Below are 25,512 nucleotides of genomic sequence, written 5' to 3' on the forward strand. Positions count from 1 at the left end.
GGGGGGTTCGCAGCGCTAATCGCTGCGCCACCGCTCCCCCCACACAAAGGCCCTCTCATACAACACGCACAGCCAAACTCCTCCTCGTACGCTTGGTTACATCACACAACACCCACCCTACAAACCACGCACAGGCAAAAAAAATAAAGATCCCCGTATAGCCTTCAACAAGGCTTGTCGGGGCAAGTGCTGTTCGCCAGTGGGTTAGTGGGTGTGGTCAAAACCACGCTCGGCCCGGCCGCCTTTGTCTTCCACCAGCGCTGAGGTTAGGGCGCCTCGGTGGCTAGGAGATGTTTACTACCTCGCCTGTTATACTGGAGGGCATGGGTTCGATCCCGACCCTGACGCATGCCTGCTGCTGTGTATATGGAGTTTGCGTCTCTCTCCGTCTCTTTATTTTTTATTTACGATCAGAGGAAACAAGAAGATGCTCGGTGTAGTCGGAACTTTGCTTCGTTCATCATTTAGTTGTTTTTTATGCTTTGATTTATGTAACCCCCCCCCCCTTTATAAAGGAAAGATTTCACAAAATATTTTACGCTCTGCTCTCTTTTCCCCTCCCCTCTTTCTCTACCCCCCTCTCTGCCCCCTCTCTCCCTACTCCATGTCTATGTTCCCCCTGTGTTTTCTACGTAAAATTTGTAAAATTATTATTATTTCCCTCCCCGTGGTGGCCACGTGGATTTGTCTCCGGGTCCTCCCGGTTTTTCCCCTACACATTTAGAAAGAACATCACGCGTTCAGAGCGACTTGCTTGATTTCCATTCCCATGCGATGAGCCGCTTTGTTGAGCTGACACTGACGGCTGCTCTGTGCTTCCAGTGTTCAGGGGCCCGCTCAAGGCGCGGCTCCGGCTGGAGCACGCGTACCACACACGTGCCGGTGATGTGCACGTCTTCTTTGAATGCTAGGCAGCCGGACAAGCCCTCTGTACCAGCATGGACGGCACCCTCGTGTTCACCTTCTGAAACACTCGCTCGTCACCGTGGCGTGCACGATGACCACCACAACCACGTGGCTTTTCTTTCGTGTTGTGCGCGGTGCTTTTAGCGCCACAGCGCGTGGATTTGTAGCGTTTATTTTCATTTGTTTGCTGGTGACTGTGTATTTCATATCGAAATCGCCTCCAGTGCTGTTGCTGCTGGCGGCAATAAAAGTTGCTTAAAAGTCAAAAGTCTCTGTCTCTCTCTCCCTCTTTTGTGTATCTTGCTCGGTCTCTATCTCTGTGTCTCTTTCTGCGTCTCTCTCCCTGTCTAAGTGAGGTTCGTGCCACTGCGCTAACCACTGCGCCACCGCTCCCCACTGCCCCAACAGTTTCGACTTCACTCGAACGAGGGCTTCGCCGTTCTGGCTCTGATACTCGCCACGTTCAGAGTTGGCGAATTCCTTTTTTTGTGTTTTTTTTTCTCTTCCACTCGCAAATGGAATTTTCCTCCCCGAGTGAAGTCGTAATAATAATAAAAGTAATAATAAAAAAATGATGGATTCGAAAGCCTGGCCAGAATCAACAGCGAGATGTGCAAATATAATATTTATAAATACGTATTTTAATATATTATGGAGTTTGTTGAGTATGCAAAAAAAAGTAACTTAATAAACTGGGTCAGTTACGTAGCAGGGGAAGTCTCCCGCTCATATCAGCCTGTGGTCATATGTGTGCGTCTGTGGGTCTCTGTGTAAGTCTTGTGGGTGTCTGTGTGAGTCTGTGGGTGTCTGTGTGAATCTGTGTGAGTCTGTGTGAATCTGTATGTCTCTGTGTGAGTCTGTGGGTCTCTGTGTGAGTCTGTGTGATTCTGTATGTCTCTGTGTGAGTCTGTGGGTGTCTGTGTGAGTTCGTGGGTGTCTGTGTGAGTCTGTGGGTCTCTGTGTGAGTCTGTGGGTCTCTGTGCGAGTCTATGGGTGTCTGTGTGAGTCTGTGGGTGTCTGTGTGAGTTCGTGGGTGTCTGTGTGAGTCTGTGGGTCTCTGTGTGAGTCGGTGGGTCCCCGGCTGAGTTTGTGGGTTTGTGTGAGCCTGTGGACAGCCAGAGTTGGCCGCCTGATGATGCTTGTTGTAATTACTGGCGAAACGTCGTACTCGAATTGTAAATGTTGTCGTGGGTTTACTTTCCAACACACCGGTGTGCTGTACTAGTAACGAATTGGCAGGTTCTGTTAACGTGACAAACCTTACTAATTGGCTGTGTCGGGTGGTGGCCGGGTATAACGACACATTTATATTTACGCCATCTAACCCAAAAACTTTTATTATGGATCTATTTTAGTGTTTGAACACCTTAACACACCACCTGTTGGATAGCCAGAAAGGGTAAATACAACCTATTCTTAATTTTCACGCAAGTTTTTTGTTTTACTTTACCGAAGCCTCAACGCTCATCTGAGAAGCAAATTACCTTCACCTTGACACTGTAGACCAGCGGTTCTCATCCTCGTGTTGGCTGCTATGTTACCCCCTCCTTGTTGGATGTTGTCTCAACCGAGCCATTACCCCCCCCCCCCCCCCCCCATGTTACCTGGATAGCCCTCAAGCATGGTCCTGGGAAAGAAATGTTACGAATAATGAACCTCGATATTTTAAACAAATTGTCCTTTTGTTACGTGAAGTTATATCCTAACTTGGCTAAGTAACTGCAAGCGAATGCAAAAAAAACAGAATTTAACGGTGCCGCTCTGCGTGTGATGTAATTGTTTGTCCGGCCCCGGCTGCTTCTACTCTAGGAAGCCCGCAGCATTGTTTGATGATTGATGAGTTTAGAAAAGTATCTTTCGATTTAAAGCTTTCGTGACTGCAGGGGTTCATCTTCTTGGTTCTTTCGGTAAAGTCACGTAGAAGGGAAGTAATAAAATAATACAAATAAAACATAATAAAATAAAATATATTATTTTATTTTATTAATAAAATATAATAAAATAAAATATATTATTTTATTTTATTAATAAAATAAAATATATTATTTTATTTTATTATTATGTTTTATTTTTATTATTTTATTATTTCCCTTCTACGTGACTTTACCGAAAGAACCAAGAAGAAGAAAATTATCTTTGATATATCGTTCTAGCTCAGCGTGCCAGATTTAAATTTTGATCGTAGTGATTTTAGACTGGCAGATTCATCATACACACAACGGGATTATTCACCAATGACTCTCATGTTATGATATAATTTCGCACGCGTTTATAAATCACTTCACGTACGTACACCCCGTGGGATATTGCCACGTGTATCACCCAGGGGTCCGCGTACCACCGGTTGAGAACCACTGCTGTAGGGTAGTGTATAGGGCAGTGTATTGTATAATAGTGTATAGTGTAGTATATTGTATAATAGTGTAGTGTATAGGGCAGTGTATTGTATAATAGTGTATAGTGTAGTATATTGTATAATAGTGTAGTGTGTAGTGTAGTGTAGAGTGTGTTGTGTATAGTGGAGTGTGGAGTGTAGTGTATAGTGTAGTGAATTGTATAATAGTGTATAGTGTAGTGTGCAGTGTAGTGTATAATGGCGTATAGTAGTGTAGTGTATAATCACGTATAGTAATGTAGTATGTAGTGTATAGTGTAGAGTAGTGTAGTGTATAGTGTAGCGTATAGTAGTGTAGTGTATAATAGTGTATTGTTTAGTGTATTGTATAATAGTGTATAATAGTCTATAGTAGTGTAGTGTATAGTAGTGTAGTGTATAGTGTAGTGTATTGTATAATAGTGTATAGTGTAGTGTATAGTAGTGTATAGTAGTGTAGTGTATAGTAGTGTAGTGTATAGTGTAGAGTAGTGTATAGTAGTGCAGTGTATAGTAGTGTAGTGTATAGTGTAGAGTAGTGTAGTGTATAGTGTAGTGTATCGTAGTGTAGTGTATAGTAGTGTAGTGTATAGTGTAGTGTATAGTGTAGTGTATAGTGTAGTGTATAGTAGTGTAGTGTATAGTGTAGTGTATAGTGTAGTGTATAGTAGTGTAGTGTATAGTGTAGTGTATTGTAGTGTAGTGTATAGTGTAGTGTATAGTAGTGTAGTATATAGTAGTGTATAGTGTAGTGTATAGTGTAGTGTATAGTGTAGTGTATAGTAGTGTAGTGTATAGTGTAGTGTATAATAGTGTATAATAGTGTATAGTGTAGTGTATAGTAGTGTGGTGTATAGTAGTGTAGTGTATAGTAGTGTAGTGTATAGTAGTGTAGTGTATAGTGTAGTGTATAGTGTAGTGTATAGTAGTGTAGTGTATAGTGTAGTGTATTGTAGTGTAGTGTATAGTGTAGTGTATAGTAGTGTAGTATATAGTAGTGTATAGTGTAGTGTATAGTGTAGTGTATAGTGTAGTGTATAGTAGTGTAGTGTATAGTGTAGTGTATAATAGTGTATAATAGTGTATAGTGTAGTGTATAGTAGTGTGGTGTATAGTAGTGTAGTGTATAGTAGTGTAGTGTATAGTAGTGTAGTGTATAGTGTAGTGTATTGTATAATAGTGTATAGTGTAGTGTATAGTAGTGTATAGTAGTGTAGTGTATAGTAGTGTAGTGTATAGTAGTGTAGTGTATAATAGTGTATAGTGTAGTGTATAGTAGTGTATAGTAGTGTAGTGTATCGTAGTGTATAGTAGTGTAGTGTATAGTAGTGTATAGTAGTGTATAGTAGTGTAGTGTATAGTGTAGTGTATAGTAGTGTATAGTAGTGTAGTGTATAGTAGTGTATAGTAGTGTAGTGTATAGTAGTGTAGTGTATAGTGTAGTGTATAATAGTGTATAATAGTGTATAGTGTAGTGTATAGTAGTGTGGTGTATAGTAGTGTAGTGTATAGTAGTGTAGTGTATAGTAGTGTAGTGTATAGTGTAGTGTATAGTAGTGGCAGACGCTTTGCTGCTCTTGCTATGCTGCTTTGTGTATCTCGTTTTTTTACTTTGATCGTTTTCATGTTTTTATCAATACCACATGCGATTGGTGTTCGTTTTCAATTATCCGTGATATGTTGAGTATGTTTAGTGGTGAAAGTCTCTCCTCTGCCGTGGCCCTTCCCTTGCTGCTGCTGCCTCGGGCAGTCTGGACTCTTGCAACTCACAGATATCCCCCATTCCGTTGGCTCCTTGGTCCTGGACCTGTTCAGGCACGGGGGGGACCTCGCTCGCCTCTGCCTGCGGCGGTGCTGCTGTCTTCCCCCCTCGCACCTGCCCTGCCCCGGCTCGTGACCTGCCCGGCTATGGCGCGTGCCTGGTTCACCTTTGTGTACGCGTTCGGCCCGCTGCAGCTTGCGTCCGGCTCGCCTTGGCTGTAGCTAAACCTTCTCGTGCTACGGTGCTGTGTTCTACTGCAGTAGTGTATACTGCTACCCCTATCCCCTCCCTTTGATGCTGCTAATCCTGCATAATGCACGGGCATAAGTAGTACTAATCACATACCTGCATTTCCTCTTGATATGCAAATTATTTTGTCAAGGCGCCCTTCCCCCCTTCCAACCCAGCTTAAATATACGCTCCAAGCGTGGTGGTTGTTTCATTCAGACGCTGTCTCCCCGACAGACCTGGTCTTCACCTGAGGACGGCTGCTTGCGTTGTGGCCGAAACGTCGTGAGAATTATTTGATTATGTTTTATTTTTATTATTTTATTACTTCCCTTCTACGTGACTTTACCGAAAGAACCAAGAAGATCTTAACACCTGTTTTAGTGTCAGAAAGGATAAGAACTATTATTATATTCACCAGTATATTGGATGATGTGTCCCAGCTGAAATCACGCTGGATCTCGGTAGTGAAATCTTCACCCTGGTATAACGACGAGTTCCATGCACTGAAGGGAACTGTCCACGAGGCAGAGCGATCTTGGAGAAAATCTGATCTTTCCATGCACTCGCAAATCTTAAAGTACCAATTTAAAGAAAGGCACTCGACCACGTTAGCATCAGCTATCTTTCTGCTACTCTAGCGAATGCCTGGAATAACCCTAGAATACATTTTTCTACCTTTCATAGCCTCCTTCAGTCATCCTGTGAGTCTCATACTATTGTATAAAAGCAAATGCTGACCAGTTCCTTCAATACGTTTTTGTTTAACAAAATCAACACAATTCGCCTTTCCATTAAATCTTCCTCTTCCTACCAATCTGCCCACTGTTCCAGCACCACTGCTGGTATCTGATTTATCTGTATTCTCCGAGCTCACACAATCAGATGTTGTTTTATTGATTGCGAGTTCCAAACGAACCTATTTTCCCCTTCATAATTTTGCTTCTAAATGTATTCATGCTAATTTTCCATCTCTTGCAGTCTTTATTATCTATTTTCATAACGAACTCACTCTCATCTGGAACTGTCCCTTGTCTTTTTTAAATGTGCCGCGGTCATTCTGGTACTCAAGAAAGCTGGCCTCGATGAAGAACTCCTGAGTAATTATCGTCCAATTTCCTACCTGCTGGATCTCACCAAGATCATTGAGTTTTCAGTAGCCTTACAGCTTAAACATTATTTGCTTAATCTTCTTGGTTCTTTCGGTAAAGTCACGTAGAAGGGAAGTAATAAAATAATAAAAATAAAACATAATAAAATAATTCTCACGACGTTTCGGCCACAACGCAAGCAGCCGTCCTCAGGTGAAAACCAGGTCCGTCATGACTTTCCCGAAAGAACCAAGAAGATGAATTCCTGCAGTCACGAAAGCTTTAAATCATTATTTGCTTGTAAATGATCGTTTGATCTTTTTCAGTCCTGTTTAGGTCCAACCACAGCGCGGAAACGGCTCTGATTAGGGTTGCCAATGACTTGCTGGCTGCTGCTGATGCAGGAAGGCCTAGAATTCTTGTCCTTTTGGGTCTGAGTGCTGCCTTTGACACCAGTGATCATTGCATTTTGCTCGAGCGTTTGGAAGGCTGTATGGGGCTTTCTGGCACTGCTTTGCACTGCTTTATTTCCTATCTATCTGAGCATAAACAGTTTGACAGCCTGGGAGGGATAACTTGAGACACATGTTCTGTTCCTTGCAGTGTCCTCCAGGGTTCAGTCCTTGGCCAACTTTTATTCTGCATATACTTGGCCCCGCTTGGCCATATCATACATCAACTTGGACTTTGTTTCATTGTTACGCTGGTGACACTTAACATTACACTAATGGTGAATCCTCCCTCAATGCAGCAGCAGTATCTAGTGTGCTATCTTCTCTTGTGACCATTAAGGCTTGGATTCAGTCTAACTTTCTTCACTTTAAAGTTAAACGCTGCTTGTTGGGATCTGTCATAAATTGTCTAAGGCTGGCTCGGTCAGTGCGGTAATTCATGGCCACAATGTCGGTGCTGCTCAGACAGTTTGCAACTTTGGTGTTACCCTTAATCCCTCACTAACCTTAAAAGTGCACACCAACAAGGGCATCAAGGCTGCCTTCTTTCACCTCAGAAATATATCCAGATTGCACCCAATTCTCTCTTTATCGGACCTTAAGAAGCTGGTTCACGCGCTTGTGTTTACACGCATCAACTTTTGCACTATCATTATTAGCTGGCATCCCTCTCAAGCTGTTAAACACGTGCAGACTGCAGCTTCCAGAGTTCTTACTCGAACAACAAATTGCTGAGCCACATTACTCCGTACTTGACTCTGTCCATTGGTTACCGGTCAGGTTCCAAGTGGAGTTCAAGTTCCTTCTTCTCACCTACCCTCAACAATGCCTCCCGCATCTGTGACCTCCTTCACCCGTATGTCCCAACGCGAGTTCTTCAGTCGTCTGGGTGTGGGCTACTATTGTCTGAGACGAGGTCGCACCTCCGTTCAGCGGGTGACCCGGGAGAGCCTCTTCCCGTGAGGCCCCCAAGCTGTGGAATTTACTCTCCCTGGTCGATATCCGATCTGCCGAGTCCCTAGATTATTTATATCCCATCTTAAGATAGTTGTTTTCTTAAAGGCCTTTTCTCCTTGTTAATGTCGTTATGCGTTTTTGGATTGTGTGTGTGGTGGTGGGGGGGGGGGGGGGTATTTGTATCCGTGGTCAAATAATGAGCCTGCGTGCTTATATTATTATTCAGCAAAAAAAAAAAATTGCTGTGGTTTTCCCACCTGATGATGCTTGCTTGTGTTGCGATCGAAACGTCGTGATTTAATTAATTTATTTTTATTTTTATACCTACGTGACTTTACCGAAATAACCAAAGAGTATGGATCCCTGCAGTCACGAAAACTTCAAATCTAGATTGCGTGAGTTATGTACTTGCTTGCTTTAACTGTGTGCAGCGCCTTGCAAACTCTGGGTGAAACGCCCTTTACAAGTGTAAATTATTTATTATTATAGCGTAATATATAGTAGTGTATAATAGTGTAAAGTGTATAGTGTACTGTAGTGTATAGTGTAGTGTATAGTGTAGTGTATATTTAGTGTATAGTGGTGTAGTGTATAGTGGTGTAGTGTATAGTAGTGTAGTGTATAGTGTATTATATAATAGTGTAAAGTGTAGTGTAAAGTGTAGTGTATAGTGTAGTGTAAAGTAGTGTAGTATATAATAGCGTGTAGTGTATAGTGTAGTGTATAGTGTAGTGTATAGTGTAGTGTATAGTATAGTGTATAGTGTAGTATAAAGTAGTGTAGTATGTAGTGTATAGTAAAGTGTAGTGTATAGTTTAGTGTAAAGTAGTGTAGTATGTAGTGTATTGTGTAGTAAGTAGTGTAGTATGTAGTGTAGTGTATATTAGTGTAGTAAGTCATGACTTTCATGTATAATATAATTTCTCACATTTATAAATCACCCACGAACCCCACAGTGGTTCGCGTACCCCCCCCACCCCCCACGTTTGAGAACCACCACTGATCTAAGACCCCCATTGAAACTCATGACAGCATGGTCTCCTCGGTTTTTGCTGACCAAAGTTGCAAGCGAGAATTTGTAACCATCGCTTGCAGCTGGGGTTGGCATCGTCCGCCCCTCCCACTCTCCCCCCTCTTCCTAATGTCGAGGCGAAATGAGTGAGGTCCAGGACTGTTATTAATGCAGCTGCTTTTGGCTGCATTTGTGTACGCGGTCCAGACCTCCCCAGACACTTCCTTGGCAGACGGAGGAGGTGTTTCTGTCTGTCTGAGAAAAAAGCGGCGGGCCCACTCCCCAGGGTTTATTAAACTAAACAAGAAACTATGAAATAAAACGATTTTATTACGCGCTTTTATTTAACTCACTCTGTCTGTTGTTGTTGTTGTTGTCGTATCCTCAAATCTTGTAACTCAATTTTAACCCACTTCCCAATGTGGTATCGACTGCAAACTTGGTATACTTATGTCATACTGATGACAATACCAAATTCTATTAAAAAAAAAATCGAAAAAATATTTTTCATTATTTCTTATATGTTATGTTTCCGTTTGGGTCTAACTGTCCACGCTCAACTGACGCTGGCTGAAATCACCACGGCCCCTTACGTTATGGCAAGCTTTGCGGCCACTTCCTGGAGTTGTGGAGTTCTGCCATTACTCGTACATTTCATAAAAGCATGTTTAAAAAATACGTTTTTTTTTTATTTCACCAGGTAAGGCCCCACTGAGCTACGGAGCTCTCTTTCAGAAGCGACCCTGGGCATCACAAATTATAGCAGCTGCTCAACGAAGTGGATATCATCATCACCATTGGTACCTCATTTGCATACTCTGATGGTGTATTGTCTTTGAGTTGTGCGCCTTTTGGCGTCATCTGGTCCAACCCATGTGAGACTAGGCTCTAAGGAAAGCTGTCTCGGGTGTGGACCAATCAACTTCAAGGACAATGCATACATTATCAGAGTTATGTTTTTTGTTTGCATTATGACTGCAGGTATTGTGGTCTATGCAAACATGACTCCTCGTAAAAAAATGTGTCAGTTTTGTTGCCAGATAAAAGGGTAAAAAAACAATTATCAATTATCATCATCATCATCATGTGGAAATGTAGAGCAGCAGCCAAATGTGGAAAGAAAAACCGGAGGATCCAGAGAAAAATACACGCGACCACGGAGAGAGAGAGAGAGAGAAAGACGCAAACTCCAAATATACGGCAGCAGCAGGCAGGCGTCAGGGTCGGGATCGAACCCACTACCTCCTGCATACCAGGCGAGGTAGTTAACATCTCCTAGCCACCGTGATTATGATGAGAGAGACGCAGACTCCAAATATACAGCAGCAGGCAACGTAACGGTCGGGATCGAACCCACGACGTCCTGCATACCAAGCGAGGGCGTTAACGTCTCCGAACCACCATTCAAGAAAAAAACCCACGTTTCATATTCCACGCGATATTTATTTTTTTCCTACTCGCTTTGGTTGAAAAAACGTGTTTTACCTTTTTTTTTGGGCGTTTCATGAAAGAGAGGGGAAATTATTCGTCAAGTGAAAACTGGCGAGTTAACTGACACATCCACAGAAGATCCAAAAACCCAAATATCCACAGACTGGCACAGAGACCCACAGACTTACACAGAGACATACAAACTCACACAGACCAGCCACAGAATCACACAGAGACACACAGACTCACACAGAGACATACAGACTCGCACAGAAACCCAGAGACTCGCACAGAGACCCACAAACTCGCACAGAGACCCACGGACTCGCACAGAGAGCCACAAACTCGCAAAAAAGACCCACAGATTTGCACAAAGAGCCACAAACTCGCACAGAGTCCCACATACTTACATAGAGACTAACAGACACGTGCAAAGACCCACATACTCATACAGACACCCTTAAATCCATGAATTCCCACTCACATACACAAAAGAAAGACAAAACTCCCTCGTTAAGCCTCAACCATCCTGTTGTGGAAAGTGCTGTCAGGAGCGAGTAGCAGCGTCTATGAAGACGCCGGAACAGCACACTATGGGGTCGGTGGCCAGCACTACGCTCGGCCGCCTTTGTCTTCCCAGTATCGATGTTCACTGCACACCTCAATCACCAGGTAAACACATTTGAGGCTGAGTCGACTGAGGGGTAGACCCAGGACCGGTTCAGATAATCGTCACTACCGGTGTTGGTGGCCGTGAGCGGGAATGGAACTCGGGTTAGCGGTGTCCGTAGCGCTGTGGAGCGCTAACCGCTGCGCCACCGCTCCCCACGCGGACTCGCACACAGAGAGGGTCGCTGTCGACTCATCCGATGTGAGAGTTGAAAAAAAAATTACACGAAAAAATAGCGAAAGTTGTATTCGCGTAACTTTTAATTGCACCCAAACGACGTTTTTTTAAAAATAAAAAAATATACGAATTTGTTTGATGATGAAATGTCCTGGGCAGGGTTTCGGTCTTGAGCCGCTGTGGTTGAGTAACTGTTAGAAGCAATCTCAATGGAGAGCTCTGTGTTAAAAAAAATAAGTGTCTTAACACCGAGGACCTGTGCTCGATTCTCAGTGATAGCGATTATCTGAACCCGTGCTGGGCCTCCTCCCCTAGGTTTACTCAGCCTCAAATGAGTACCTGGTGGAGCGGTGCGTATTAAACATTGCCGCTAGGGAGACAAAGGCGGCCGGGCGTGGTGCTGGCCACCCACCCTTCTTGTGCCGTGTCGGCCTTCATAGGTGCTCGCTAACAGCACTTGCCCCTACAGTCTGTTAAGGCTACACGGGGGATCTTTGTCTTTGGGTGGTTGAGTGAGTGGGTGAGTGTTAGACGGTGTTTGAGTGAGTGGGTGAGTGAATGAGTGAGTGAGTTGGTGTTTGACGGTGTTTGAGTGAGTGGGTGAGTGAATGAGTGAGTGAGTGGGTGAGTGTTTGACGGTGTTTGAGTGAGTGGGTGAGTGAATGAGTGAGTGGGTGGCTAGGAAATGTTAACTTCCTCGCCTGGTGTACAGGAGGTCGTGGATTTGATCCCGACCCTGACGCCTGCTGCTGCTGCTGTATATGTGGAGTTTGCAGTGCCTCTCTCTCTCTCCCCGTGGTAGTCGCGTGGCGCCAAAAAGAAAACACTGATAGCAGTCAAACTATAGGAAAGGCAAGTACATCACTTAAACAATTAAATAAATCAAACTACAACTTTACATTGTTTACAATTTACCAGGGTAAGGCCCCACTGAGCCGCTATGTCGCTCATTCTTTTCAGACAAGCGACCTGGCCATCACAAATAATTGCATCTCAACCAAGTGTCTGATACCTTCATCACCGTGTGGAACATTTTATAGCAGCAGTCCAAATTACCATAAACGCGTGACGTTCATTCTAAATGTGGAGGAGAAAAATCCACACGGAGTTGGCCTGTGCCTGGCTAACATGAAACTCGTTTAGTTCGTAGTTTAGATTTAAATATACAGCAGCAGCAGCAGGCGTCAGGGTCGGGATCGAACTCAGTACCTCCTGCATATCAGGCGAGGCAGCAGATAACATATCCTATCCACTGTGGCACCCAATAGCTGCTCAATTAAGTATTTAGTGGCTGATATCATATCATCGAGTTGAGCCAGGAACCACTGACATTCTGGTGGTCACGGTTTGAGCCCTGGGTCTGGGTGTCTCTCGCTTTGGTGAATTCCAAGGTATATTCAGTCAATGAAGAGAAAGTAAATCTCAATGGACGTCCTTCAATAGAGACGATGAATCTCAATTTCAAGGAGTGGGTTTCACAGTCAGTGTCTCATCAGCAAGCAGAGCCGGGCTCTGCTTGAACAGAGGCTGGTGAACTGCCCAGATGTTTATAGGCAAGAGTCAGGTTTCGACATTCAGTGTTCATTTGCAGCAGAGCCAGCCGCCTTTGCTTGCACCAATGCTGGTGGACTGCCAGATCTGTATTGCAAGACCTGCATTGCAGCAAGCAGTGCACCAAATTAATCCGGCAAAACAAACACACGTCACATTCACGATTAGCCTCTTGGATTACATGATGATCCCACACATTTGTATGCATGTACCTTAAATTTCGTTGGCACCGTGCGTAGCCAAACCTCTGCGGGTCTCTATGGGTCTACGTGTCTGTGGGTCTCTGTGTGTGATTTTAATACCCGATTGGATTATGACGCAGACACCAGGGTTGGAGTTATGGAAGGCATGGGCCAGATCAGCCAAATAATAATGGAAGGAGGCTGCTAGACATATGTGCAGTCCATGGGCTTGTAATTATGAACACGCTGTTCTGGCATTCGCGCATCCACACATCATGGCTGCACGCTGGTTCCAAGCAAGGACATCTGCTAGACTATATAATTACGGACCAACTGATATGGGTCCATGTCCTTGACACCAGGACTTCCTGTGGAGCTGATCTGCTCACTGACCATCGACTTGTCATCTCTCAGATACGCCTACAATTAATCTACTCGGGTTTTGGGTGTCCATCTAGGACCCTATTCAAACCCAAAGGGGCCTGGTTTCAGCTAGCTGAGGATAGTTGCAAGCAGAAATTTCAACATCGCTTGCAGCTGGGGTTATCATCGTGCCCCCTCCTTCTGATGCAGAGGAGAAATGGGCGAGGTTTAGGACTGTGGCTCATGCAGCTGCAACGGCAGCATTTGGTGGCTGCGAGGGGCGTGTCCTTGATGAGTCTGCGGTTCTCGGTGTGAGTTTGTGGGTCTCTGAGTCTGTGGGTCTCTGAGTCTGTGGGTGTATATGTGAGTCTGGGAGTCTCTTTGTGAGTCGGTGGGTCTCTGTGTGAGTCTGTGGGTCTCTGTCTGAGTCTGTGGGTTTCTCTGTGAGTCTGCGAGTTCCTTTGTGAGTCTGTAGGTCTCTGCGTGAGTCTGTACGTCTCTGTGTGAGTCTGTACGTCTCTGCGTGAGTCTGTGGGTCTCTACGTCTGTGGGTGTCTGTGTGAGCCGGTGGGTCTCTGTGTGAGTCTGTGGGTTTCTGCGTGAATCTGTGGGTCTCTGCGTGAGTCTCCATATAACCACCGTTACCACACAACATAATGGATACACGCCGGGTCCAAGCACCAAAATCTGCTGGACTACATAGCAGAACGAAAGAGTGGATGCGGGGTCCATGTCCATGATACCAGATCCTCCCGGTTAGCTGATATGTCCACTGACCATCATTGGGTCATCTATAAAGATGCGCCTCCATTCTTCCACTTAGGTAGTGGGCACACACAAACACCATCTTGTTGTGAAATATCCCTGACACCTGGAGGTTTTGATCTTCCACCAAGATGCTCATGGTACACGTCTAAACCGGCATAATTTTCATACCAGCATAAAGCATGGCAGCAGCAGTAGCAGCAGCAGATGATGGTGTGGATGATACCCCGATGCACAAATGGAACATTAAACAACTCTGGGGCAGTAGTGGTGCGACTGTGGTCATCACGAACGAGAGATTGTAGTACGAGGTGTAGCAACGCAATGCCCCGATCCACAAATACAAAGCAGGAGACATCACAGCGATTATGATGAGGATTCACTACTCTGCTCCTGACGTAGTTGTCTGCTGTCTTGACCACCTGAATGTGAAATGGTAGTTGCTGTTTCTGCCATCTATATCAACCATACGATAAGAAGAAGAGACTCATAGAGACCCATAGAGATCCAAACTGATAGAGATCCACAGAGACTCAGTCACCCATAGAAACTCACAGAGACTCAGAGATTCATAGAGACCAACAGAGATTCAGAGACCCATAGAGACCCATAGAGACTCAGAGATCCATAGAGACTCAAAGAGTCTCAGAAGACCCATAAAGACTCACAGACTCACAGAAACTCAGAGACCCATAGTGACTCATAGATACCCCACAGAGACTCGTAGGCACCCATAGAAACTCACAGACTCACAGAGACTAAGAGACCCATAGAGACTCACAGAAACTCAGAGACCCATAGTGACTCATAGATACCCCAAAGAGACCCGTAGGCACCCATAAAGACTTACAGACTCACAGAGACTAAGAGACCCATAGAGACTTACAGAAACTCAGAGACCCATAGTGACTCATAGATGCCCCACAGAGACCCGTAGGCACCCATAGAAACTCACAGACTCACAAAGACAAATAGACCCATAGAGACTCACAGAAACTCAGAGACCCATAGTGACTCATAGATACCCCAAAGAGACCCGTAGGCAACCATAAAGACTTACAGACTCACAGAGACTAAGAGACCCATAGAGACTCACAGAAACTCAGAGACCCATAGTGACTCATAGATACCCCACAGAAACTCGTAGGCACCCAGAGAGACTCACAGAAATCTGTGGAGACTCAGACCCAAAGACTCATGTACACCCCAGGCTCAGAGACCCATAGAGATCCGTAGACTCATAGAGACCAATAGAAACGCATAGACCTAGAGACTGATGAAGGCATCACGGTTATTCACTCCGCTGGCTCCTGATGACGGTTATCTGCTGCCTTGACCACCCGAATGTGACAACGTGGCTCTGCCATCTACATCAGTAGCCGTGCGACATTAAAGAGGGAGATTCCCCCCTTACTGGCAATTTAATTTCATCCCAATCTCCGAATGTGAAGTCCTAACCTTTGCTGTCGGCGCTGAAAAATAATAACCTCTCGTAATAAACGAATAAAAACAAATATATATTATTGGTTCTTTACGTAAAGTCACGTAGAAGGGAAATATTAAAATAATAAAAATATAAAACATTAAAAATTCTCACGATGTTTTTTTTTTACATTTTCTTGCTGTGGATTTCACACTTGATGATGATTGCTTGTGTTGCAGTCGAAACGTCGTGAGAATTGTTATTGTTTTATATTTGTATTATTTTATTATTTCCCTTCTACGTGATGACTTTACTGAAAGAACCAAGAATATGAGTCCCTGCAGTCACGAAAGCTTTAAATAAAAAACAAATGTTACCAGGTGTATGGCCCCACTCAGCTCTGTCGTGCCTCTTTTTGACGAAGCGACCTGGCTAACACAAGTGATAGCAGCCTAACCAAGTGGCAGATCTCATCATCATCATCATCATCGCGTGGACATATATAGCAGCGGACAAATCACTCGAAGTGCGTGGTGATGCCGATTATAAATGCAGAGGGGGCAAAACCGGAGGTTCCGGAGAGAAATCCACGCGACCACACGGAGAGAGAGCGAGAGATGCAGGCTCCAAATATACAGCATCAGGCATCGTCAAGGTCGGGATCGAACCCACGATCCTTCCTGTATATCGGGCGAAGTAGTTAACATCTCCTCGCTACATCTTCAGGAAACTGGGGGTGCCCTTCTACAACAGCAGCTTCGATAATGGGGTGCCTTACCTGGCTAACAAGCGCCATGACCTCGCCAACTTCGCCTGTGCGTGTGTTCTTTGAACGCTGGGGAGCCGGAAAAGCCCTGTGTACCAGCGTGGACGGCACCCTCGTGTTCACCTTCTAAAGCGCTCGCTCGTCACCGTGGCGTGTGCGATGACCACCACCACCACCACCACGTGACTTTTATTTCGTGTTGTGCGCGGTGCATTCAGCGCCACAGCGCGTGGATTTATAGCGTTTGTTTATTTGCTTTCTGGTGACTTTGTGTATTTCATATCGGAATCGCCTCCAGTGCTGTTGCTGCTGGCAGCAATAAAAGTTGTTTAAAAGTCAAAACGTCTCTGTGTCTCTCTCTTTTTTGTGTCTCTCTCTGTCTGTCTCTCTCTCTTTGTGTGTGACTCTTTGTCTCTTTGTCTCTCTGTCTCTGTATCTCTCTCTGTGTCTCTCTCGCTCTCTGTCTCTCTCTGTGTGTGTCTCTCTCTCCCTGTCTAAGTGAGGTTTGTGCCACTGCGCTAACCACTGCGCCACCGCTCCCCACTGCCCCAATGGCCTCTGACTTCACTCCAGCGAGGGCTTCGCCGTTATTTTTTTCTACGAACCCGGCGACCCGAGTTCGATTCCCACTCACGGCCAACACCACCAGTGACGATTATCTGAACCGGTCTTGGGCCTCCCCTAGGTCGACTCAGTCTCAAATTAGTTACGGTGCATAAAAACATCGCCACTGGGGAGACAAAGGCGGACCTGCCTGGTGCTGGCCACCCACCCCCTCGTGTGCTGTTCCGGCCTTCATAGGTGCTCGCTAACAGCACTTTCCCCAACAGTATGTTAAGGCTACACGGGGGATCTTTGACTATTTGTATGTATGTATCCGTGTATAATATAGTGTTTGGAGGGTTAGATCGCGTACAAAAATGTTATTATGGATTATATTGGTCGCGAAAGACTACGTGTTAAAATGTGTGTATGTACTGTGTATGTATCCGTGTGTATGTGTATGTATCTATATGTATCCATGTGTAAGTGTGCGTGTATCAGTGTCTATGTACTGTGTATGTTCTGTGTATGTATCTGTATGTGTATGTGTGAGTGTATCAGTGCGCACGTACTGTGTATGTATCTGTATGTGTATCAGTGTGCATGCACTGTGTATGAATCTGTAAGTATCCGTGCGTGTGTGTGTGTGTGCGATTGTAAATCTCTTACCAGGCGTAAGAGATTCGTTCACACGTTCGTTTCAGCTCCCGGGGTCTCAATGCGAGAGTAACGGGGAGAGACGCAGACTCATAAAGGAAGACGCTGGGGGTAGGAGGGAGGGAGGGGATGGAGGGTGGGGAGAGGGAGGAGGAGGAGAGTGAAGGGAGGAGGGGGGGTCAGGGGAGAGACGCGTGGTGAGGAGGGATTAGGAGTAAGGGGGAGAGGGCAGATGAGTGGTGAGGAGGGGGAGGAGGGCGGTGGAGGGGGAAGGAGGAGTGGTGAAGAGAGCGAAGATGAGTGGTGAGGAGGGAGGAGGAGAGGGGAGATGAGTGTTGAGGACGAGTGGTGAGGAGGATGAGGGGAGTGGCGAATTAGGGGAGAAGAAACCCAAACGCGGCCATCATCACCACGATGACTATGATCATCAGCGTGGTGATCACCATGATCACCATAATCTTCATCATCGCCGTCATACTATCAGTAAACTGATCGTACAACATACCGTGTCATGAACCAGGAGAGGGGAGGGGGGGGGGATGGGAGGAGATGGAAGAGGTGGGAGATTGAAGAGATAAAAGAGAAGATCAAGCGTGCGTGTTGCACTTTTTTCGCACCGTACGTAGCCAGCCGTGCTAATCTGTGGGTCTCTATGGGTCTGCGTGTCTATGGGTCCGCGTGTAGCCAACCTCGCTAAGCGGAGGTGCGAAGCTAACGGGGAGAGAAGTGAAATTAACTAAACTTGAGCTCAACAAAGTTTAGCTCAAGTTTAGCATCGTAGCTTCTTTTTCAGAAGCGACCTGGCCATCCATCACAAATCATCGCAACTCGACGAAAGTGGCTTATCGCGTGAAAATCGTAGCAGCAGTCAAAATACTCTCGAAACGCGTGATGATCTCGGTTCTAAATGTGGAGGAGGAGAAAAAAAATATCCACGAAGTGACCGCCACGGGGAGAGAGACGCAGACTCCAAATAAATTCAGCAAAGCGTCAGGGTCGGGATCGATGCCACCTGTCGAGGAGGTCATCATCTCCTAGCCACAACACAAACCCTCACATTTTACAGCAGCAGGTTTCGTCGGGATCGGGGATCTAACCCACGGACCTCCTGTATACCTGGCGAGGTAGCTAACATACCCGACCCACTGTGGCCAGCCCTCGCTAAACAAACGGGTGTGGACACAAACCCATGGTGTCTCGGGCGTTATCCTGGGACTCGAAACTGTCTTGCAAGACCTCCACATCGCAGGAACGAGTTCCGCAGGAACAAACATCACCCGTCGCATCCAGGATCGCCCTCCTGGATTCCTGTATGCCAGGCGAGGTAGTTAACATCTCCTCGCCAACGTGGCGTGATCACCACAGGGAGATGAGGCGTTTGAAGAGGTAGGGAGACGCGGTGGGTGGAGATGGAGGAGGCGGGGAGGGGTGAGAGCCGAGGTGGTGGGGAGGGGGAGATGGTGGTGGGGGGAAGGAGAGACGGGGGAGAGAATGGAATGCGAGTCGGGTCGGGCTTGGCTGGGGAGGGTAAATGTGCAGGAAGTTGTTGCTTTGTAAGGAGACGTGTACATGTGGCTCGCGAGCAGAGAAAGTGGGTGGGTGGGGGAGTGAGTGTGTGAGTTGGTTAGTGGGTGGGTGAGTGTGTGTGTGAGTGGGTTAGTGGATGGGTAAGTGAGTGAGTTAGTGAGTGGGTGAGTGTGTTAGTGGGTGAGTGTGTGAGTGGGTTAGTGGGTGGGTGAGTGGGTTAGTCGGTGGGTGAGTGTGTGAGTGGGTTAGTGGGTGGGTGAGTGAGTGGGTTAGTGAGTGGGTGAATGTGTGTGTGAGTGGGTTAGTGGGTGGGTGAGTGTGTGGGTGAGTGAATGAGCAAGTGAATGAGTGAGTGGGGGAGTAATTTGATGGGTGAGTGAGTGAGCAAGTGAATGGGTGGATGGGTGAGTATGTGGGTGAATGGGTGGGTAGTGAGTGAGTGGGTGAGTGAGTTGGTGGGCGAGTGAGTGGATGAGTGAGTACGTGGATGGGTGGGTGAGTGTGGGAGTGAGTGAGTGGGTGAGTGAATTGGTAGGTGAGTGAATGGGCGAGTGAATGAGTGGGTGGGAGAGTGAGTGAGTTGGTTGGTGAGTGAGTGGGTGAGTGTTTGTGTGAGTTGGTTATTGGTTGGGTGAGTGAGTGGGTGATTTGTTAAGTAAGTGGGGAGGTGTAAGTGAGTGAGTTGGTGGGGGAGTGAGTTGGTGAGTAAGTAAGTGGGTTGGTGGGTGAGTGTGTGAGTGAGTGGGTGAGGGAGTTGGGAAGTGATTGTATGGGCGAGTGAATGAGTGGGTGGATGAGTGAGTTGGTGGTTGAATTAATGGCCAAGTGAATGAGTGGGTGGGTGGGTGAATGTGTGTGTGAGTTGGTTGGTGGGTTGGTGAGAGAGTGAGTTGGAGAGTGGGTTAGTGGGTGGGTGAGTGTGAGTGAGTGAGTGTGTGGGTGAGTGAATGAGTGGGTGGGTGAGTGTGTGTGCGAGTGGGTGGGTGAGTTTGTGCGTGAATGGGTGGGTGGATGGGTGTGTGGGTGGGTGAGTGTGTGGGTGAGTGAATGAGCAAGTGAATGAGTGAGTGGGGGAGTAATTTGATGGGTAAGTGAGTGAGCAAGTGAATGGGTGGATGGGTGAGTATGTGGGTGAATGGGTGGGTAGTGAGTGAGTGGGTGAGTGAGTTGGTGGGCGAGTGAGTGGATGAGTGAGTACGTGGATGGGTGGGTGAGTGTGGGAGTGAGTGAGTGGGTGAGTGAATTGGTAGGTGAGTGAATGGGCGAGTGAATGAGTGGGTGGGAGAGTGAGTGAGTTGGTTGGTGAGTGAGTGGGTGAGTGTTTGTGTGAGTTGGTTATTGGTTGGGTGAGTGAGTGGGTGATTTGTTAAGTAAGTGGGGAGGTGTAAGTGAGTGAGTTGGTGGGCGAGTGAGTTGGTGAGTAAGTAAGTGGGTTGGTGGGTGAGTGTGTGAGTGAGTGGGTGAGGGAGTTGGGAAGTGATTGTATGGGCGAGTGAATGAGTGGGTGGATGAGTGAGTTGGTGGTTGAATTAATGGCCAAGTGAATGAGTGGGTGGGTGGGTGAATGTGTGTGTGAGTTGGTTGGTGGGTTGGTGAGAGAGTGAGTTGGAGAGTGGGTTAGTGGGTGGGTGAGTGTGAGTGAGTGAGTGTGTGGGTGAGTGAATGAGTGGGTGGGTGAGTGTGTGTGCGAGTGGGTGGGTGAGTTTGTGCGTGAATGGGTGGGTGGATGGGTGTGTGGGTGGGTGAGTGTGTGGGTGGGGGAGTGAGTGGGCGTGCCTGAGAGTGTGAGTTGGTGAGTAGTTGAGTGAGTTAGTGAGTGGGTGGATGAGTTGGTGAGTGCACATGGGTGGGGATTGGTGGCGCAGTGGTGAGTGCTGTACAAGCCACAGTAACCATAGCACACATCAGTGACGGAAAATATCGGTTCTGGGTCTCTTCCAGGTTAACTCATCCTGAACGAAGTACCCTGATCCGTGTGGATAAACAACATCACTGGGAAGACAAAGACGGCCGGGTGTGGTCATACCACCGACCTTATAGGTGCTACTCGCTAACAACACTTGCCCCAACAGCCTGCGTAGGCCATACGGGGGATCTATATCTGTGTTTGGTAATGTTAAACATGTGTTTGACCATATATGAGTGTATCTAGGTATGTGGGTGTAGGTCTGGTGTAGCGGTTAGCGCTACGCTGCGCTATGAATCCGGCGACCCGAGCTCGGTTCCCGCTCACGGCCAACAGCGCCGGTGACGATTATCTGAACCGGTACTGGGCCTCGCCTAGGTCGACTCAGCCTCAAATGCGTACCTGGTGCGCGGTGTAAAAATCACCACGAGGGAGACAAAGGCGGCCGGGCGTGGTGCTGGCCCGCCCACCCACTCGTTCGCCGTTCCGGCCTTAGGACGTGCTCGCTAACAGCACTTGCTCCCAACAATGCGTTGAGGCTATACGGGTATCTTTGTCTTGTGTTTCTGTGTGTCGGGCCGTGGAGCTGGCCACCCACTCGCATTGTGTGCCGTGTCGGCCTTCACCGATGCTGCTACACGCTAAGATCACTTTCTCCAACAGTTTGTTAAAGGGGTGGATCTTTGTATTTGATGGTTGCCGCTGCTGTGTGGTAGCACAGTTTGGCTACGTACGGTGCGAAAGAACTTTAACATACACACACAGAGACCCACACACACCCAGATCCATAGAGACATTAAACACTCTCTCCCCTCCCTTCTCTATGCTTGTGAGCCCTTGAAAGGGCCTCATCCAGATGGCGAGATGTTATCTCCCACGCCTCGTATGCAGGAGGACGTGGGTTCAATCCCAACCCTGACGATGCCTGCTGCTGTATATTTGGTGTCTGCGTCTCTCTCTCATCATCATCACGGTGGCTAGGAGATGTTGACTATCTCGACTGGTATAAAGGGGGTCGTGGGTTCAATCCCGACCCTGACGATGCCTACTGCTGTATATTTGGAGTCTGCGTCTCTCTCTCTCATCATCATCACGGTGGCATGGCGATGTTGACTATCTCGACTGGTATAAAGGGGGTCGTGGGTTCGATCCCGACCCTGACTACACCTTCTGCTTTGTATTTGGAGTCTGCGTTTTTCTCTCTCTCACTGGGTGGATTTTTCTCTGGGCCCTCCGGGTTTTCCCCTCCACATTTAGAAGCAACATCACCACGCGTTTAGCGTAATTTGACTGCTATCAGCCACTTCGCTGAACTGCAATCATTTGTGGACAGGTTGTTTCTGAAAAAGAGCTACAGTATATAGATAAGTGGGCCTTTACCTGATAAAATAAAATAAAAACATATTTCTAGTTTACAGGAGATTAGAAACGGATGGGGATTAGTCCACACACTTTGAAGGGAGTTAGATGGGACAGATGGGGAATAGTCCACACATTTTGAAGGGAGTGAGATGGCACAGATGGAGATTAGTCCACACACTTTGAAGGGAGTGAGATGGGACAGATGGATATTAGTCCACACACTTTGAAGGGAGTTAGATGAAACAGATGGGGATTAGTCCACACACTTTGAAGGAAAGGAGATGGCGCAGATGGGGAATAGTCTACACATTTTGAAGGGAGTGAGATGGCACAGATGGGGATTAGTCTACACATTTTGAAGGGAGTAAGATGGCACAGATGGAGATTAGTCCATACATTTTGAAGGGAGTGAGATGTCACAGATGGGGATTTGTCCACACACTTTGAATGGTGTGAGATGGCACAGATGGGGATTAGTCCACACACTTTGAATGGCGTAAGATGGCACAGATGGGGATTTCTCCACACACTTTGCCGTACAACCACCGCCTTCTTTTGGCTAGAGCCAGGGTTTACGGCTCCGACTTCGACGCCCACACACGGGGTAGAAAAGGGAGTGACTTTCACACCCCATCTCTGCGTGATCCACCAACCTTCGCTGCTGCTGCTGCCTCCCACAGCGCTTGCTGACGATCACAGGCCAGCTACGCAGTTGTAAATCATCTCGACTAACAATTCGTTTTTTTAAAACTGCTTCTTCTTGTTGTGTTTAGTTTATTGCCATCTGATTAGCGCGGTTGGCTACGTACGGAGCGAAATAAGTTTAACACACACAGAGACCCACAGACACCCAGACCCATAGAGAACAACAGAGACACAGAAACGCCCTAAGACACCTACAGAGACCCACAGATTAGCACGGTTGGCTACGATCGGTGCGAAAGAAGTTCAACATACGTACACAGAGACCCACAGACAAACAGAGTGCCACAGAGACCTACAGATTAGAACAGTTGGCTACGAACGGTGCAAAAGACGTTCATCATTCATTATATACATAGAGAGCCACAGATATCTAGAAATAGAGGGACCCACAGAGACCCATAGACATCCAGACCCATAAAGACCTACAGGGGCTCCCACAGACACTCATGGAGACATACAGAGACCCACAGCTTAGCACGGTTGGCTCCTTACGGTGCAAAATAAGTTCAACAGAGCCTCACAGAGACACAGACCAAAAGAGACACCAATAGAGACCAACAGGGACTCCCATAGAGACCCACAGAGACGCACTCATTAGCAAGCTCGGCTACGTAAGCAGTTCAACATACAGACTGGCTGCATTCTGTAATGCTCTCAAACCTTCGCTCGCATTCCTGAAACCCAAGAGGCCTCTGCGAATATTTTCCACCGCCCTTCCCGATTGAAATAAACAATTTAAAGTGCCACGTGGTGGTTCTTCCCAACGCCAAGACAAATCTGCCCCGTATAGTTTCTACAGACTGTTGGGGCAAGTGCTGTTAGAGAGGAACACCTCCGATTAGCACGCTTGGCTACATACGGTGCGAAATAAAGTCAACACGCATACGCAGCAGCAGCACCTATGAAGGCTACCGGCACTGTGGCACACGAGGGGTTGGGTGGCCAGCACCACGCCCGGCCGCCTTTGTCTCCCTAGTGGCGATGTTTACTACACACCGCACCAGGTAACTCATTTGAGGCTGAGTCGACCCAGGGGAGGCCCAGGACCGATTCAGGTAATCCATCACTGGTGTTGTCTGCCGTGAGCGGGAATCAAACTCGGATCGCCGGGTTTGTAGCGCAGCACGACAACCGCTACACCATCGTACACAAAGACAAAGATCCCCAGTGTAATAAAGGTCGTTGAGGCGACTTCTGGAATCCGGTCTTTTATTCAACTTGCATTACAGCTCTCCTTCACGCTGCTGACCGGCAGCGTGAGAGGGATAGAGAGGGGGAGAGAGACTTGTAGCCACGTGGCAACTTGGAGCCCCGATCTCGCGTGGCCTCCTCCTCCGTTCGTTCCAGTTCTGACCACGTGTTGTTCGTCTCCACCCTTATTTAATTCCCGGGTCACGTGGTACGTTTCCACCAATCCTGGTTAGCTTCTATGGAATCTTCCAGACTCCCTCGTAGGCTCCCGGGACCACGCCCCTGACTCATCTCCCCATTGGCTGTGGCCAAAGCCAGCAGAACCAATCTTCTACTTACAGCTGTCACCTTTCCATTACGTCAGGTCCGTGCCCCTAGGCTTCCCCCCATTGGCTATGGACCAGGACCAGCATGAGCCAATCATCATGACGAGTTGTGATACGTCAGTGAGCCGGATATATCCTCACATTACACAAGTATAGCCTTTAACAGACTGTTGGGCCATACGTTGTCAGCGAGCACCACCTATGAAGACCGCAACGGCACACGAGGGGGTGGGTGGCCAGCACTCACCCACACACACTCACCCACATGCAAAGACAAAGATCCCCCGTATAGCCTTTAACAGACTGTAGGGGCAAGTGCTGTTAGTGAGCACCTATGAAGGCCGGCACGGCACACGAGGGGGTGGGTGTGTGGGGGCCGACCCCCGCCTCCCCGCTGCCTGTGAACGGGCGTGGCGCGTCGTACACCCCCTCCACTCCCCCTCCTCCTCGTCGGCAGCCCCTTGCCAGGCCCCTGCCGATCAGGTGATCTGCCCCCTCGCGCCAGCACCCTCTCTGAGGGACATCGCTAATTGGCTGGCTCACCACCGCCTGGGGTTATCTCGCTACAAGCCCACGTACACCACCACAAAAGCAAACGCAGAGGCGTGCACGCGCGCGCCCCTGCAGGCGCTTATTTCGCACAAACGCGCGCGTAACCACGCGCGAGCGTTGGCGAGCGGTTTTAATTTTACCCCTCCCCCGATCGCGCCCCTGCAGGTGCTTGCTCCGCACAAAGGCTAGCGTTAACCAAAAAGAAACGGCGGCAGTATGAATATGCACGCGTACCCTCCGGGTGGTTAAGCTCTAATCCGCGGGACACCAAGGCTAACGTTAAAGGGCTGCACGGAATTGTGCACGCGCCTCGCCGTTAATGCTAATGTTGCTGCGTAAACACGCTGTGTATGTTTTAATACACGCTCGCCTCACACACAGACGCTAAAATTACCAACACCGCACCGACATTGCAGCCTGCACTCGCTCTCTCGCGCTCACCATCTCCCCACGCAGTCGAACCACACACAAATCGCAGACACCACGCCGAGGTTCGACTCCCACACACACACAGAAATCACATTGCACCGATACTCTGAACTAAAGTTTATTAACGGCGCAAATACACACTACCTGGAGGGGGAATATTTCGCGAGGAGAGCCGGGCCTAACTCTGCCTACGAACCCAGTTAC

The 25,512-nt window shown here is 47.4% G+C and overlaps 1 protein-coding gene across 1 annotated transcript in view; it reads right to left on the minus strand.

Annotated features, from left to right (window-relative positions):
- Positions 1-17,427, minus strand: part of LOC133359384 (SPARC-like) — a 44,141-nt gene extending 26,714 nt beyond the window's left edge. Inside the window, exon 1 of the mRNA XM_061577785.1 lies at positions 17,323-17,427. The gene's annotated coding sequence lies outside the window, so the exon portion shown is untranslated. The remainder of the gene's footprint in view (positions 1-17,322) is intronic.
- Between the last annotated feature and the right edge of the window lie 8,085 nt (positions 17,428-25,512).

Source organism: Lethenteron reissneri, chromosome 65 (genome assembly GCF_015708825.2).
Source record: "Lethenteron reissneri isolate LAM-NWPU_2019-01 chromosome 65, ASM1570882v1, whole genome shotgun sequence".
Classification (NCBI taxonomy): Eukaryota; Metazoa; Chordata; class Hyperoartia; order Petromyzontiformes; family Petromyzontidae; genus Lethenteron; species Lethenteron reissneri.